The sequence below is a fragment of the Canis aureus genome, chromosome 13, assembly GCF_053574225.1.
Source record: "Canis aureus isolate CA01 chromosome 13, VMU_Caureus_v.1.0, whole genome shotgun sequence".
NCBI classification, from domain to species: domain Eukaryota; kingdom Metazoa; phylum Chordata; class Mammalia; order Carnivora; family Canidae; genus Canis; species Canis aureus.
The window spans coordinates 42,749,050-42,763,313 of record NC_135623.1 but is presented as its reverse complement, the minus strand read 5'-3'; the positions used below and the strand labels follow the sequence as shown (position 1 = coordinate 42,763,313).

The window sequence follows — 14,264 nt, the reverse complement described above, 5'->3', positions numbered from 1 at the left end:
ACTTATTATGTTACTTAGAATAAATATTTTTTTAAAAATATTTTTTAAAAAAGATTTTATTTATATTTTTGGGAGAGGGAGAGAGAGTGAGCAAGAGAGAGAACACAAGCAGGGGTAGAAGGAGAGGGAGAAGCAGGCTCCCTGATGAGCAGGGAGCTCTAAGCTGGGCTCCATCCCAGGACCCAGGGATCATGACCTGAGCCAAAGGCAGATACTTAACTGACTGAGCCATCCAGGCACCCCCAGAGTAAATATTTTTAAAAAAATTCATACCAAGCCCAATATTTAGACACAACCTTTCTTATCACTAAAAAATGAGTGTAGTTTAGAGGAAGTTCAGGAAAAACATGCCTACTGCTGGGAACCCCAAACACTTTTGTCGGCCCCTAGTCCAATTTCTACCCTCTGCAAATGGGAACCCAGTAGGTTGGAACAGCAGGAAGTGAAATCAAAGTAGGTGAACTTGAAAGGATAAACTGAAACAGAAGTCTATCTAGGAAGTCAACAGTGTCCAGGGCAAATGATAGCAGAGGCAGCCTCAATTTATCCAGACTCAGCTTGCTTGAAAGCATGGCCATAACCAGCAATAGAGAAGAGCAATTAAATGACACAGGTAGCAACTGACTGGGCAAGAGCACAAGGCAGGCACCCCTCCCTTCAGCAACTTTCAAACACACTCTGGGGAAGATTTTTGCAGAGATGTGGGGGGAGCCCTTGAAACACAAGTTACCCTAATATGATAAAGTTGCCAGTAAAAATGATGATCATGAAGACAACAGGAACAAGTGTTTAAGATAATGGTAAGTCGAGAACATGATACAAAATCATCTGTGAACTATTAAAACATATATGAATATGAAATAAAGGCTGGAAAGCAATACTCCAAAATGATAAAAGTCACTGTGTTGTGATTGAAGAGTTATGGGTGGTTTTTTTTCTTTTCTAATCTTTCATAATATTGTTACAATTTTTAAAGAGTTTTTACCAAAAAAGATGGTAGGTGAAGAGAACATTTAATTAACATTTTTATATTCTATAAGAAAAAGAGAAAGTTCTTAAAAACAGTAATAATTTTTTCCTTCATTCTTCCTTGTCATCTTTTCAAAGTCTACCTCAATCTGCCTCTCATTCCAATTCATTCTGTGTTTCAAATGAAACAGATTGTTCCCCCTCAGGCTGAGTTATGATATAGCTTGAGCATATTGTGTTTTGCTGGCTTAGGTGTCACTTGTGTGAGCCATACAGACGTGCCTAACTCTGAGTTAGAAGTACCTGACTTGCAAAAAAAAAAAAAAAAAAAAAAAAAAAAAAAAAAGCTAAGGCATCCAATTTGTAAGACCGCAGAAGGCATGAATCAGATACAAAAGCACAGACAATGTTTCTTAGGTGAAGAAATAAAAGAACTTAGATGCCAAACTTGGGAGTGAGGTTGTTTTATTTATCTTATTTATTTAAATTTTATTTGGTTAACATACAGTGCAATATTGGTTTCTGGAGTAGAATTCAGTGATTCATTGCTTACATACATCACCCAGTACTCATCACAAAAAGGGTCCTCCTTCAACCATCTATCCCATCCCCCCACCCATCTTCCTCCATCAACCCTGTTTGTTCTCTATTGTTGAGTCTCTTACGATTTATTTCTCTCTCTCTCTTTCCCCTCCCTTCCCATATGTTTATCTGTTTTCTTTCTTAAATTCCTCTTTTGAGTGAGATCATATGATATTTGTTTTTCTCTGACTGACTTACTAAGTGAAATGTAGCATAATATACTCTAGTTCCATCCACATCATTGCAAATGGCTAGATTTCATTCTTTTTTTAAAGATTGATTTATTTATTTGAAAAAGAGAAAGAGTGGGGAGGGGCAAGGACAGAGGGAAAAAGAGAGAGAATCCTTAAGTAGACTCCCTACTAAATATGGAGCTTGATGTGGATCCCATATCCCCTGAAGTCATGACCTGAACCAAAATCAAGAGTTGGCCACTTAACCAACTGAGCCACCAGGAACCCCAAGATTTCATGCCTTTTGATGGCTGAGCAATATTCCATTGTATGTATATAGCACATCTTTATGCATTCATTGGTAGAGTGAGGTTGTTTTAGTTGAGAAAGTTGGAAACTTGAATTTAGGAAAAGGAAATAGATTACTTCACATTTATGGGCCTATGCGATAAACAAAAAGTAAATTTTTAAAAAAGATTTTTAATTTATTTATTCATGAGACACACACACACAGAGAGAGAGAGAGAGAGAGAGAGAGGCAGAGACACAGGCAGAGGAAGAAGCAGGCTCCATGCGGGGAAGCTTGATGTGGGACTCGATCCCAGGTCTCCAGGATCATGCCCTGGGCGGAAGGCAGGCACTTAACCACTGAGCCACCCAGGTGTCCCAAAAAGTAAATTTATCTCCAAAGATTACTTAAAAATAAATTTGTTAAGGATTTACAGCATATCTCTATTGTAAAATAAAATGTTTAAACTTTTTGTTTTTTAAAGATTTATTTACTTATTCATTGAGAGAGAGAGAGGCAGAGACACAGGCAAAGAGAGAAGCAGGCTCCATGCAGGGAGCCCAATGTGGGACTTGATCCCCAGATCTGGGATCATGCCCTGGACTGAAGGCAGACACTCAACCACTGAGCCACCCAGGCATCCCTTAATCTTTCTAATGAAAGTTTACTACTGATCTTAATCTTACTATACATAAACCCTAGACCCAAAATTTATATGACTCTGCAGACATAACTATATCTTTAATTATTTAAAAATAAAGGCCTAATCAGTAAATCGAATTTAAATTTGGCAATTTAAAACTTTAGTTTTCATAGTATTGCCTTGTATCCAAGATTCATAAGGAATGGTATAGCATAGCACATCTACAATTTGGCAAAGCATTAGAGGCTATTTCAAAGTGTCCTGATTACTTTTTTCCGTTATCTGTTTATAAAATCACTCATTTTAAGAGAGACACGTGGAGGCACCTGGGTGGCTCAGTGGGTGAGTACCTGACTCTGGATTTCAGCTCACGTCATGCTCTCAGGATTCTGAGATTGAGTCCCACATCGTCAAGCCCCATATTGAGCACCGTGTTGGGCTCTGTGCTGGGCATGGAACCTGTTTTAGATTCTCTCCTCTCTCCCTCTGCCCCTCCCCTCCTTCATTCCTAAAAAGAGAGAAAGGGAGAGAAAGACCTGCCTTTGTCTCTATATGTAGATTCATTGTTTTTTGAGACAGGATTACCGTTCGTAAATGAATTAATAATAATAAAGAATCAGCATTTAAAATAAATATACCAAAAGCTATAGAAGGAGTAGCATAGCCCGTCTACCCTGCACATTCTGCCTGGTGCTAGAATATTGGGTCAAACTACATGTTGTGCATTCCATGAGGCCAGGGATTACCACTTAAGGGCTCCCACGTTCTTGATAGCACTCAATGCTAGATTCCTAATTAGTCACCAATCAGCACTTGTTGACTTATAGAAGCCATGTAATGTGGCTTGATTGCCTACTCCCTGTACTTCTTCCAGCTAGAGGTCCTCCTCTTCCTCCAAGCAGCATATTCAGACTTTTATCTTCTGCTGTTAGTTTTTCTGAGTTATGGCCAGGCCTTCTTTTCCCCTGAGACACAGAGGCCTTTGAGGACGGAGACATTGCCTTTTATCCTTCTATTCCTGACAGTACTTGGTACATTCTAGACACCAAATATGTATTGGTTGGAGGAATAATTGAATGAAATAGTAGTTTAAAAGTAAATATGAGGGTTGGAGGACTTCTTCTAGCTCTGTTTCCTAAAATTGCTTGAGTATCTCTGACAAAATAAATTGAAGTTTATATTTGTATTTGTAAATACAAGGTATAGAAAGTAGATAAATAGGAATCTGTATTCATGTGTTCTGTTCCCCTTACAGGAAGATCTTTATACATCACAAACTATATGTGTTTTATTCATAATGTTATTATATTACTGGCCCTTCAGAATTTGAATGTTAAGTAATACTTATGACAAATAATACACTAGGATATGAGCCATCTACTCTTTTTCTAAATGGGGCTGCTAATCTTCTAGCAAAAATGTTTGTCTCCATTCCTTTTTTCTAAATATTGTAGTTCCTCTTCCTAGAAAACAGATTATTTCTCTTGAGCAGTATAAACTTAGATCTCTGCCCTCCTAGATGCATTTTTATCAAAGTATTTTTCCATGACTTTTATAGTCATGATGTGCGAGAGTGGAAGGAAGAACATTAACATTTATTCATTACCAGTTAAGTGGCAAGTATTGTGTTAGGCAACTTTATATTTGGTGTCTTGTTCAATCTCACGAAAGAACCTCTGAGATATGCCATTTTACATAAAAAAGAAACCAAAGCTCAGAAAAATTAACCCTCTTTCTCATTGTCTTATAAACAACAGTGGAGCTAAGATTTAAACCTGGGTTCATTTCACTTTGAATGTTATAGTCTTCGTTGTTTCTTTTCCTTTTTAAAAAAATTATTTTAAAAAAATAAATGATTGATTGAAGCAATTGCTATACCCAGTGTAAGGCTCAAACTCACAACCCCAAGATCAAGAGTCACATACTTCTCCAGCTGAGCCAGCCAGGCATCTCCAAATCCTATAATCTTTCTACTGGATCTGTGAAGATGAATGCAAAATAAGAGAAGGCTGGAATATTTTACTTCACTATATCTAGTAATGGATAGAAGGTAGTAAAGGAAGGAAGCATAAATCTATATAGAGAGGTACCTACTACCCTAATAATTGATTTAAAGTGATTTGAATTATCTAAAGATATAAAATATCTTTTTCAACAGGCTACATTACCAAAATTTTTTATCATTATGAGAAGATTATCTTATAAACAACAAAAGCAGCCTTTGTAAAATGTCTTTGCATTTCCAGGTGTACAAGAGATAATACTAAAATACTTAGCACTTCTGATGCCTTCCAATCAAACTAGAATTTGAAGTTAGATAATTGCTTTGAGCTCCAGAAAGCCATTCTGTGATCTACCTAATGACTTTCAGGGGGCCCAAAGAAACAGAATATCCTGGCCAGTGGTAAGCTTCTCTCTACCTAGAAGGAAAGCACCTTTAATTGCACAGACAGAGGTGTCTGGCTGACTTAACTAGTAGAGCATGTGACTCTTGATCTAGGGAATGTGATTTCAAGCTCCATGTTGGGTGTAGAGCCTACTTTAAAAAAATTAATTTTTTAAAAATTACATGGACGATCTACATTTTAGAATATAAAAGCAGAAAATATTTATGAGTAAACATAGAAATAAATAGTCCATTTTTTTTGGATTCTTTTTACATTGAGAAGGTGGAAAGAGAAGTGAGCTGATGGGGTACCTGGGTGGTGCAGTTGATTGAGATTGAGCACTGGACTCTTGGTTTTGGCTCTGGTTGTGATCTCGAGGTGGTGAGGTTAAGCCCAAAGTCAAGGCCTGCTTTGAGCTCCACACTCAGCTGGGGAGTTTAAGACTCCTCCCCACCAAAAAAGACTCTTTCTCCCTCTCCCTTGCTCCTCCCCCAATGCCCCCCCCCCCCACCCATGCACATGCATGCTCTCTCTTAAATAAATGAATAAATCTGAAAAGAAAAGGAAAGGAAAGGAAAGGAAAGGAAAGGAAAGGAAAGGAAAGGAAAGGAAAGGAAAGGAAAGGAAAGGAAAGGAAAAAAAAGAAAAGAAAAGAAAGAAAAGAAAAGAAAAAAGAAAAAAGAAAAGAAAAAAGAAAAGAAAAGAAAAGGGAGCTGACATTTACTGAATGCTACAGTCTGCTTTGAAGAAATGTTTTGGATTCACTAGGTCAATATTTTATACAGGGTCAAGTGGATGTCAGACATGGCTTGTTCGGTAATGCCCACTGCTATAGTCTTTTTCACCATGGAGAACAATCTATCAAGAAAAATATCATCTTGCTTGTGACTTTTGTTAATCTCACCTTTGAGCCTGTGGCTAGAAAGCACCTTTGGGTTAGATGGTGTGACTTCTATACAGATATACTCTCAGAAAGCATTTATAACAACGTTGAAAAATTCAGACTTGCACAGACAGGTCAGATAATGGTTTCAAATGTCATTAAACAGGACAGTGTTTGGGTCATATTTGCTCTCTCTCTTTATTAAACAGTATCATTTAGGTACAATGAACAGATAATGAACTGCACATATTTGAAGCATCCAATTTAAGGTTTTCACATATGTATACACCATTGAAGCCATCACTGCAATAAAGGAAAAAAAGAACATATTTATCATCCCCCCAACTGTCCTCACACGCCTTTTTTGATTCTTCCCTCTCCCAGACTCAAGCAATCACTCATTTCATTTTTGTCACTACAGATTAGTTTGCATTTCCTATGATTTCACAAAATGGACCATACAGTGTGTGTACTCTTTCTAATCTGGCTTCTTTTACTCGTCATAATTACTCTGGGACTCATCCATGTTGTTGCGTATGTCGGTAATTCACTTCTTTTTATTGCCAAGTAGCATCCCATGCTGAGCATCACTACACCACAATTTGTTTATCCATTCATTCATGCACTTCCTGCTCTTTTTGGTTGACCCTAGTCTCCTGACCAAAATTACTTTCTCTGATTTGCAATTTCTGATGATTATACCCTTTGCATTTACCCAGTTATAGTGGACACCTGTGGTTTTGACTGCCCTGAATCCCTTTCCTCTTATATTTGTTAATAGCACTTTCTGTCCCTTGAACAAGTGCATCTCCTCCACTCCACATGGTCTGTTAGGACTCTTCTGATAAGAGAATGGATACATATGACCCAGGTTGGAGCAATTAGAGTCCTTATTTAGAATTTTCTGAATGGGGACACCTGGGTGGCTCAGTGGTTGAGCATCTGCCTTTGACTCAGGGCATGATCCCATGGTCCTGGGATCTAGTCCCACATCGGGCTCCTGTGAGGCGCCTACTTCTCCCTCTGCCTATGTCTCTGCCTCTCTCTCTGCATCTCTCATGAATCAATCAATCAATCAATCAACCAATCAATCAGAATTATCTGAATGGATTGCCCTTCCTTTGGATTAGGCATTATGAGGGCAGGTCCCAGGGAGCTCAGGGAACATGAAAAGAAGTCCAAGAAAATGAGGTTGCACATGAACTGAAGCCCAGATGAGAGACTGAGTCACTATGTTCTGAGGCAGACTTCCTGGATCCAGCTGATAATAAAGTCTGCTTATCCCTGACTGTCCCCATTTTAATTAAGTGGATGGTAAGAGTGTCCTCATTTTTTTTTTTTTTTTAGAGGGAACCTCTCTTCCCATGCTCTCAGCACATGTAACTTAGGCGAAGCAAACTCCACCTTGGCTTTAAAGAGTAGAGCATATGTGGCCAATAACTCAGCTGCCTTGGTCATGGTGACAGTTCGTTGATTCAAGTTGGGCTAATAAGCGCTCTTTATGCTACTGGGGATGTTGCTCCCTTTTTTCCGGAAGACTTAAGACAGGAAGTACTGAGTTACAAATATTGCAGCCATCTTTTGACCTAATGGGTAGACGAGCAGGGGCTGCCAAAGTCAGAGCCAAAAGGAGAAAAACCAGGTCCCAAAGACATTGTGTGGGCTGTTGGATAAGATGTCTCTGAAGCCTGCAATACCCCTGGTTTTTGAAGTTCTGTTAACAAAAATCTTTTTTCTGTAAAAGTTTTCTGAGTGGCTATTCATGTCAGTTACAAAAGAAAAAGTTGCAGTACAGGTGCTTTACATTCATTATCTCATTTAATACTTGCAACCCGGCAGGTATGTTACTACACTAATTTTATATGTGGGGAAACTCTTAGTTAAGTAACTTACCAAAATCTTACAGTGGCAAAGCTAGGATGCCCATCCAACCCAACTATTGCAAAGCTCAGTTCCTATGCAATACTGCTTCAGGGCTGGAACCCTGACCTGCTTAGCTCTGTGTTTTTCTATTCTTTCTTTCCAGTACATGAAGTTTAACACTCTGCACATTTGTGGCTTCCTTGTTGCTGAGATTAAAAAAAAAAACCAAAAAATATATATATATATATTTAAGATTTTGTTTATTTATTCATCAGAGACACAGAGAGAGGTAGAAACACAGGCAGAGGGAGAAGCAGGCTCCATGCAAGAAGCCCAATGTGGGACTTGATCTGGTGACTCTAAGATCACACCCTGAGCCAAAGGCAGACGCTCAACTGCTGAGCCACCTAGGCATCCCAAGATAAAAATATATTTATAAGACTTAATACTTCTCTGCCCCTGCTTTTTTACCTTTCTTATTGTCTTCTTCCACTTTTTCATTTTTAATTTCTCCAGTTTTTTCAATGTTAGATACCAAATATTTGCTCTACTCTCCTCTTCCTGGGTGATCTATGCTCACGTTGACTTGGGCAAGGAAAAGTTAGTTTACTGACAAACTTGCCCTTCTAAACTAATAGCTAAAGACAAGAAGGATTACGTCTACAAGTCATTCTGATAAATATCACTGCAAGCAAATCACTGGGGCAAATTCTGAAGATGACAAAACCAGAAGTCCTCTGCTACTTCCTCCCTTCTCTCATTTTTTAAAAAGATGAAAGGCCAGTGATCATTCTGACAAGCCCCAGGAAAATAGCTGATTGCTACATCCTCCTTTTTAACACACTTAAGAGGGAGAAAACCCTTACTGCCCTAGCTCCCACTTTCCAACAATATCTTTTTTTTAAAAAGAAAGAAATTTGTGAAATCTAAAGATGGTTTGCTGTTGTGCTTCATTTCTCAGGAAGCTCAAATCAGCCTTAAATATATTTTATTGGAAGAGCCCACCTCTGATTTCTTTCAGGAGGTAGGAAACATAAACCTAGTTAAGAGCAGTTAATATCACAAGGTTTAAAAAGGACAGAAAGAAAAACAATTTAATCCCTCCTTAGTCTTTTAATAGAGACCCATGTGGGAGCCTTACTGGAAACCTGGAGACTAACACTCCCTAAGCATTTTGTCAACACTAGAGAACAACTTTATTTTGAAACATAATGTTTGAAAATTATGTCTTCCTTAACTGCCAAGACTGAGTTTGGTTCCTGGATTCATTTCCTTTGTGAGGATACATGACATCACTTTCCTGAAAGCTTTTTATAATACTCCCTGGACTGTATCAAATCTCTTGGATGTTACTAAGCCTTTACGTTTGATAAATCTAATACTGCAAATTAGAAATTTTAGATGTAGACAGTAAAGAAATTTCTCTCCCCAAATTTGTAAGTTGTGTGTCTATGGAGATACTTTGATAATGATTTTTAAATAGAGCTGGATCTGTAACATCTCTGTAGTTAACCTTTAAAGGGATGGGCTACAGTTGTATCATTATGCAACGGTATAAGGTTATTTTGCAAAAGTTGGGTTGGTACCAAATATTTATAAAAAATAAACATTAAGGTGATGCCACCTGTTTTGTTTTTGAAGTAGGTTAAAAAATCCTTCAATATTACTCTTTTCTCATCCATAGTTTCATTTTTACTAAAAGTAAAATTATTTTGCTCAGGTGATAGTATAGGGAAGATAGTTAATTGCTGCCCTTAGCCTGATTTACTTCACTCTTATTGCAAACAAATAAATTTATTCTATGGTTCGGCCTAGCAAAATAAAGAATAAAGCCAAACAAAAAGCTTTTTTCCAATTTGATAAGTTAACTAATTTCTTTGAGAATTTTTTAGAGCTTATAATAATTGGAAATGGTTCCAGAATTCAGACATGTGGGAAATTGTTTTTGTAAATAGATGGAGCTATGTGTTGCTGCTCTAAAGAGCAGTGGTTCTCAAACTTTATTGTGTAGCAGAATCCTAGAGGACTTGTTAAAACTGTTTGCTGGGCTTCATCCCAGACTCTCTGATTCAACTGGTCTAGAGTGGAGCCTGAGAATTTTAATTTCTAAGAAATTCTCAAGTGATACTGCTGCCGCCACTGATTTAGGGATCATTGTTTGAGAACCATTAATGTAGAACAACTTAAAACAGGCTTCAGTGTCTCTCCCATTTCGTAACTTGATAATGTTTCATATTTGTTTCTCAGGCTTATGTCATTCTTAAAGTGTGAAGCACAATGAAGATTTTCTGACTACATCCCCTTCTACTCTCTCTGTCCAAAATTCAATGACCTTCAAATTCTCTCTCCTTTCAAGGACCCCCTTGTCCCCAGATTGGAGAGTAAATACCTAACGCTCCAAGAGACCAGTTTCCCAAATCGTGCTCATAAGCACATGTGTCCCGCAATATCTTCATATACATCCTGTGATGAAGCTATTCTATGGTCAAAACATTTTGGGATACACTGGTTTAACTGGAAAGAAAATTACTTTCAATCTCAGAACTTCTCAGAGTTTTTCATATACAAATGTACATGGTGAATTTTCCAAAGGGAGATGAAGTATGTGGCATTTCCCAAGTGGATTTGATCTTGGAATTCTTTCTCAACCCTCTTCCTCACCATATGCTAGGGAATATTTATTAACCATAGTTTAGGAAATGCTCTAAGTAATTTTGTAATTTACTTTATAAGGTTAAAAAAGTCTATACTACAACCCAGCCAAAAAAAGCCAATTTAGCAGACCAAAAACATCATGGGCAAACTTTAAATCAATTTAGAAGAGTAACTAAATAAATGTACTCATTATTTTGATTGTATATGACTTTTTAAAAATTGTCATAAGATCTACCCTCTTAACAAATTTTTAAGTGTGCAATATTGTTAACTACAGGCACAGATCTAGAGATCTGCACAGCAGATCTCTAGAATTTATTCATTTTGTATAACTGAAACCTTATACCTGCTGAACATCAACTCCCTATTTCTCCCATCCCACAAACCCTGGCTCTCACCCTTCTACCTTCTGTTTCTGAGTTTGACTATTTAGAATATTTCATATAAATGGAACCATGCTGTATTTGTCCTATGATTAGCTTATTTCACTTAGTATAACGTTCTCAAGATTCATCCATTTTTTTTTTAGATTCATCCATGTTTTTGTACCACTTCCTCCTTTTTTGTAGCTGATAGTATTCCACTCTGTGTATATACCACATTTTCTTCTTTCATGTGACCTTTTTGTGATCAAATAATCTACTGAGGGATATAAAGAAAAGAACCCAAGGCTTTAGCCTCTGCTGTTCATCAAGTCTTTCTGAACCTTACCCCCAAGCTCTGTTCCTCCCACACAATTTCTTTTCCATTAGTTTTTCATTTTCTTCAGTATATTTCTCATGATTACAAGTTCTTATGAATTCCTTAGATGAGTTACAGATTTATTGCTTGTTTCTACCACTAGAAAACGGTTCCATGAGGGCAATATCTTGTCTGTTTTGTTCATTTCTGTATTTTCAGTGTCTAGAGCAGTGCCTGGCACATCATATATAGTCAGTAAATATTTTTTGATGGAAGGAATAAATAAATCTATACAATCATTACCTAAGTTTTAATTATGAAATGTTTATTATGGTAATAAAAGATATAGGAAGAAAAAAGGGTGCTCTTTAGCAGCTTCAGTTGAGGCAATCAGGACAATCTTTGGCTTTCTAAAGGAGTAATTCCAATCTAATAAAATAAAAGAGGAATTATTGATTTGAAACTCAGGATGTTGTTTTGTAGATTCGCTTTTTAAAAATATTTTATTTATTTATTTGACACAGAGAGAGAGAGAGAGCACAAGCAGGGGGAGTGCAAAAGGGAGAAGCAAGCTCCCGCTAAGCAGGAAGCCAGATGTGGGACTCAATCCTGGGTCCAGAGATCATGACTTGAGCTGAAAGCAGATACTTTGACTGAGGGACCCAGGTACCCCTTGTAGATTAATTTTTATTACGATTTTTAAAATGATTTAAAAAATATTTTATTTATTCATTTGAGAGAATGAGCACGAGGGAACGCAAGCAGTGGAAAGGGAGAAGCAGCCTGCCCCAGGCGCCCCATGATTTTTAATATATACTAAGGGATCGAAAAAGGACAATTATTTTTTAAAAATAAGACAAGTATGTGAAAGATGCTTGGCATGTAAGTATGCCTTATATAAATACTAATTTTTCTAGTTCTCTAAAAGACCTCTAAAAATGATGCTATGTAATAGTGATGCTATATTCTTGGCATGTTACAAGTTCTCCAACTTGGACAAATTGACAAAGCATCATTAACTTTTTTTTTTTAAGCACACTTGTTCTAAAGGAAAGCTTGTGTTCTATATTTGCATTTGTATAGAAATGATAAGCAAGTGTTAAATATGTGCAGAGCATAAATGTTGCTTATTTATGGATCCTGGTTAATTTTAGAGGCACGGAAATCGGATTGAAATGTATGACTTTTTTTGGGATATTACAATAGATACATTCAACTTTGCCCAACAAAATGAGAGAAAGAAATCCAGAGGCATTATTTTTAGAGGGAAAGGATTCGTCCAGGAATCCAAGAAGATAATTCGCAGAAGTCCTTAGGACATTTGAAATTGCATTAAAAATCTACGAAGACTATTTCTGAGTATTAAAATGGAAAAATATTTATATCTCACTTTAGCAGATTTTTTATGTGGTTTAAAATTTTTTCTTGTTTAGGTTGTCCACATCCGGTCCCCACTCTTGTCTTTTCTATCCTCTCATTATCTCCCTCTAGGGGTTTGTTTTTACTTTCTGCTTTTATCCTTATTAGTGGAAAAAAATGGGTCAGTATTACTTTAGTTTGTCTTCACTTTCACTCTGCTGTTCATTCCTGAACCAGCTTTTAGCCTCTGAGAAAAGAACAAAGTAAAAACATTCACAGAAACTGGGCCAACCTCTTGGCGCCCCCTCCCCCCAAGAAAACAAAACCTAACCAAGGGCAACAGAAGTTCTTCTCCGCTCTCCTATAGCACCTTGTATTTCCTTTCTCATAAAATTCAGAATTTCATTATAACCGCTTACTGAACATCTCTCACCCCAGCTCGACGCAGTCCTTTGAGGACCTAGGGCATTGCCAAGAAGATATAAAAAGGTGAAATGAACACACGCTGCCTGCGTGCGGGAATGACTGCTGCACAGCTGCCCACCCAGGCACCCACAATAGAGGAGCAAAGGGGCCAACAACAGGCTCAGGTGTGGGCCCTTTTCTCCAGAAAACCTTTTGGTAGAGAACTGCGGCACTGGTATCTTCATTACATAATTACTTGGGTAATTTAAGCAAGAGTTTTTGTTTCGTTGGGGGGGGGGGCGTGGGAGGAGGATGAAGGGGCCGAATTACCGGGGTAATCTCGTTCCCGATGCCCGCGGAGTGGCTCTACCGAACCTTCTCGCCCTCTCACCTCCCTCCCGCGGCTCCAGGAGCTCGGCCGCCGGGAGCAGGGCCCCCGCCCCCGGGCGGGGGGTTTCCCGGGGATACCCCGCCCCGCCCCGCCCTCCGGGCCCCGCCCCGCCCCGGCCCCGCCCCCGGCCCGCCGGCCCCGCCCCGCGGCCGCCGCCAGCAGGGGTCGCGCTGCCCGCCGCGAGCCGCTCAGGCGGGGGTGGGGGAAGCTCCCGCGGCGGGTCGCTTTTCTCCGCTGCTGCTGGTTGGATCGTTTCAATAAAAGTCTTTTTTCTCGCTCGCTCGCTCGCTCGCTCGCTCTCCTCCGGGGAACAGGCGGAGGCGTCAATCCGCAGTCGCCGAGCGAGAAAGCGACGCACACGCAGCGAACGGGAGCGGCCGCCCGCGGTCTCCCGAGCTCCTCCGGGTCCGGCCGCAGAGAAGAAGGAGCCCCGGTCCGGGCGGCCGCCTCAGCCGAGCGCCGGCACCTCCCTGCCCGGCCTCGCTCCCGCCCGGGCCCCTCCGAGGGGATTAGTGGGCTGCCCGCGCGGCCCGGCGGCCCGGCGGCCCGGGAGCCATGTTGTCCGGGGGGCTCGGCAACGCGTGAGGCACCCGCGGCCCCTCCCGAAGGCTCCGGACCCGGGCGAGGGCCGGAAGGCGGCAGCGGAGGCCTGCGCCTCGGAGGCGCCGTGGGTCCCCCGCCGGCCGCTGGGACCCGGACCTGCATCCGGTCGCCGCGGGCGTCGGCGGAGCCGCTCACCCTCCGCGCCTCGCCTGGAGACGCGGCCCCCGCGCTCGCTGGTGAGTTGGCGGCTGGCGACCGCGCGGGGCTCTCCCTGCCGCCCGGCGGACCCTCGCGAGCCCCGCGGGGCGGGAGGGCGGCCGTGGCGGGGCGCCGCGGGCTCAGGCCCGGCCGGGAAGTTGAGAGAGGCAGGCGCGGCCGGGGGGGCTCGCGGGTGCCGGTGGCCCCCGGCCCCGCGCGCGATCCCCGGGGCGCCGGGGCATT

The 14,264-nt window shown here is 40.6% G+C and overlaps 1 protein-coding gene and 2 long non-coding RNA genes across 5 annotated transcripts in view; 1 reads left to right on the top strand and 2 right to left on the bottom strand.

Annotated features, from left to right (window-relative positions):
• Positions 1-14,264, bottom strand: part of LOC144282364 (uncharacterized) — a 39,420-nt gene that overhangs the window by 24,408 nt on the left and 748 nt on the right. The window lies entirely within an intron of this gene.
• Positions 6,100-13,213, bottom strand: LOC144282363 (uncharacterized). Its single transcript, XR_013350780.1, has 2 exons — positions 12,516-13,213; positions 6,100-11,554 (listed from the first exon to the last, which is right to left on the bottom strand). It is a non-coding gene; the product is annotated as an uncharacterized LOC144282363 (long non-coding RNA).
• Positions 13,462-14,264, top strand: part of CDK17 (cyclin dependent kinase 17) — a 135,063-nt gene continuing 134,260 nt past the window's right edge. For all 3 annotated transcript variants that reach the window (XM_077845899.1, XM_077845897.1, XM_077845898.1), the window contains exon 1: positions 13,462-14,059. The gene's annotated coding sequence lies outside the window, so the exon portion shown is untranslated. The remainder of the gene's footprint in view (positions 14,060-14,264) is intronic.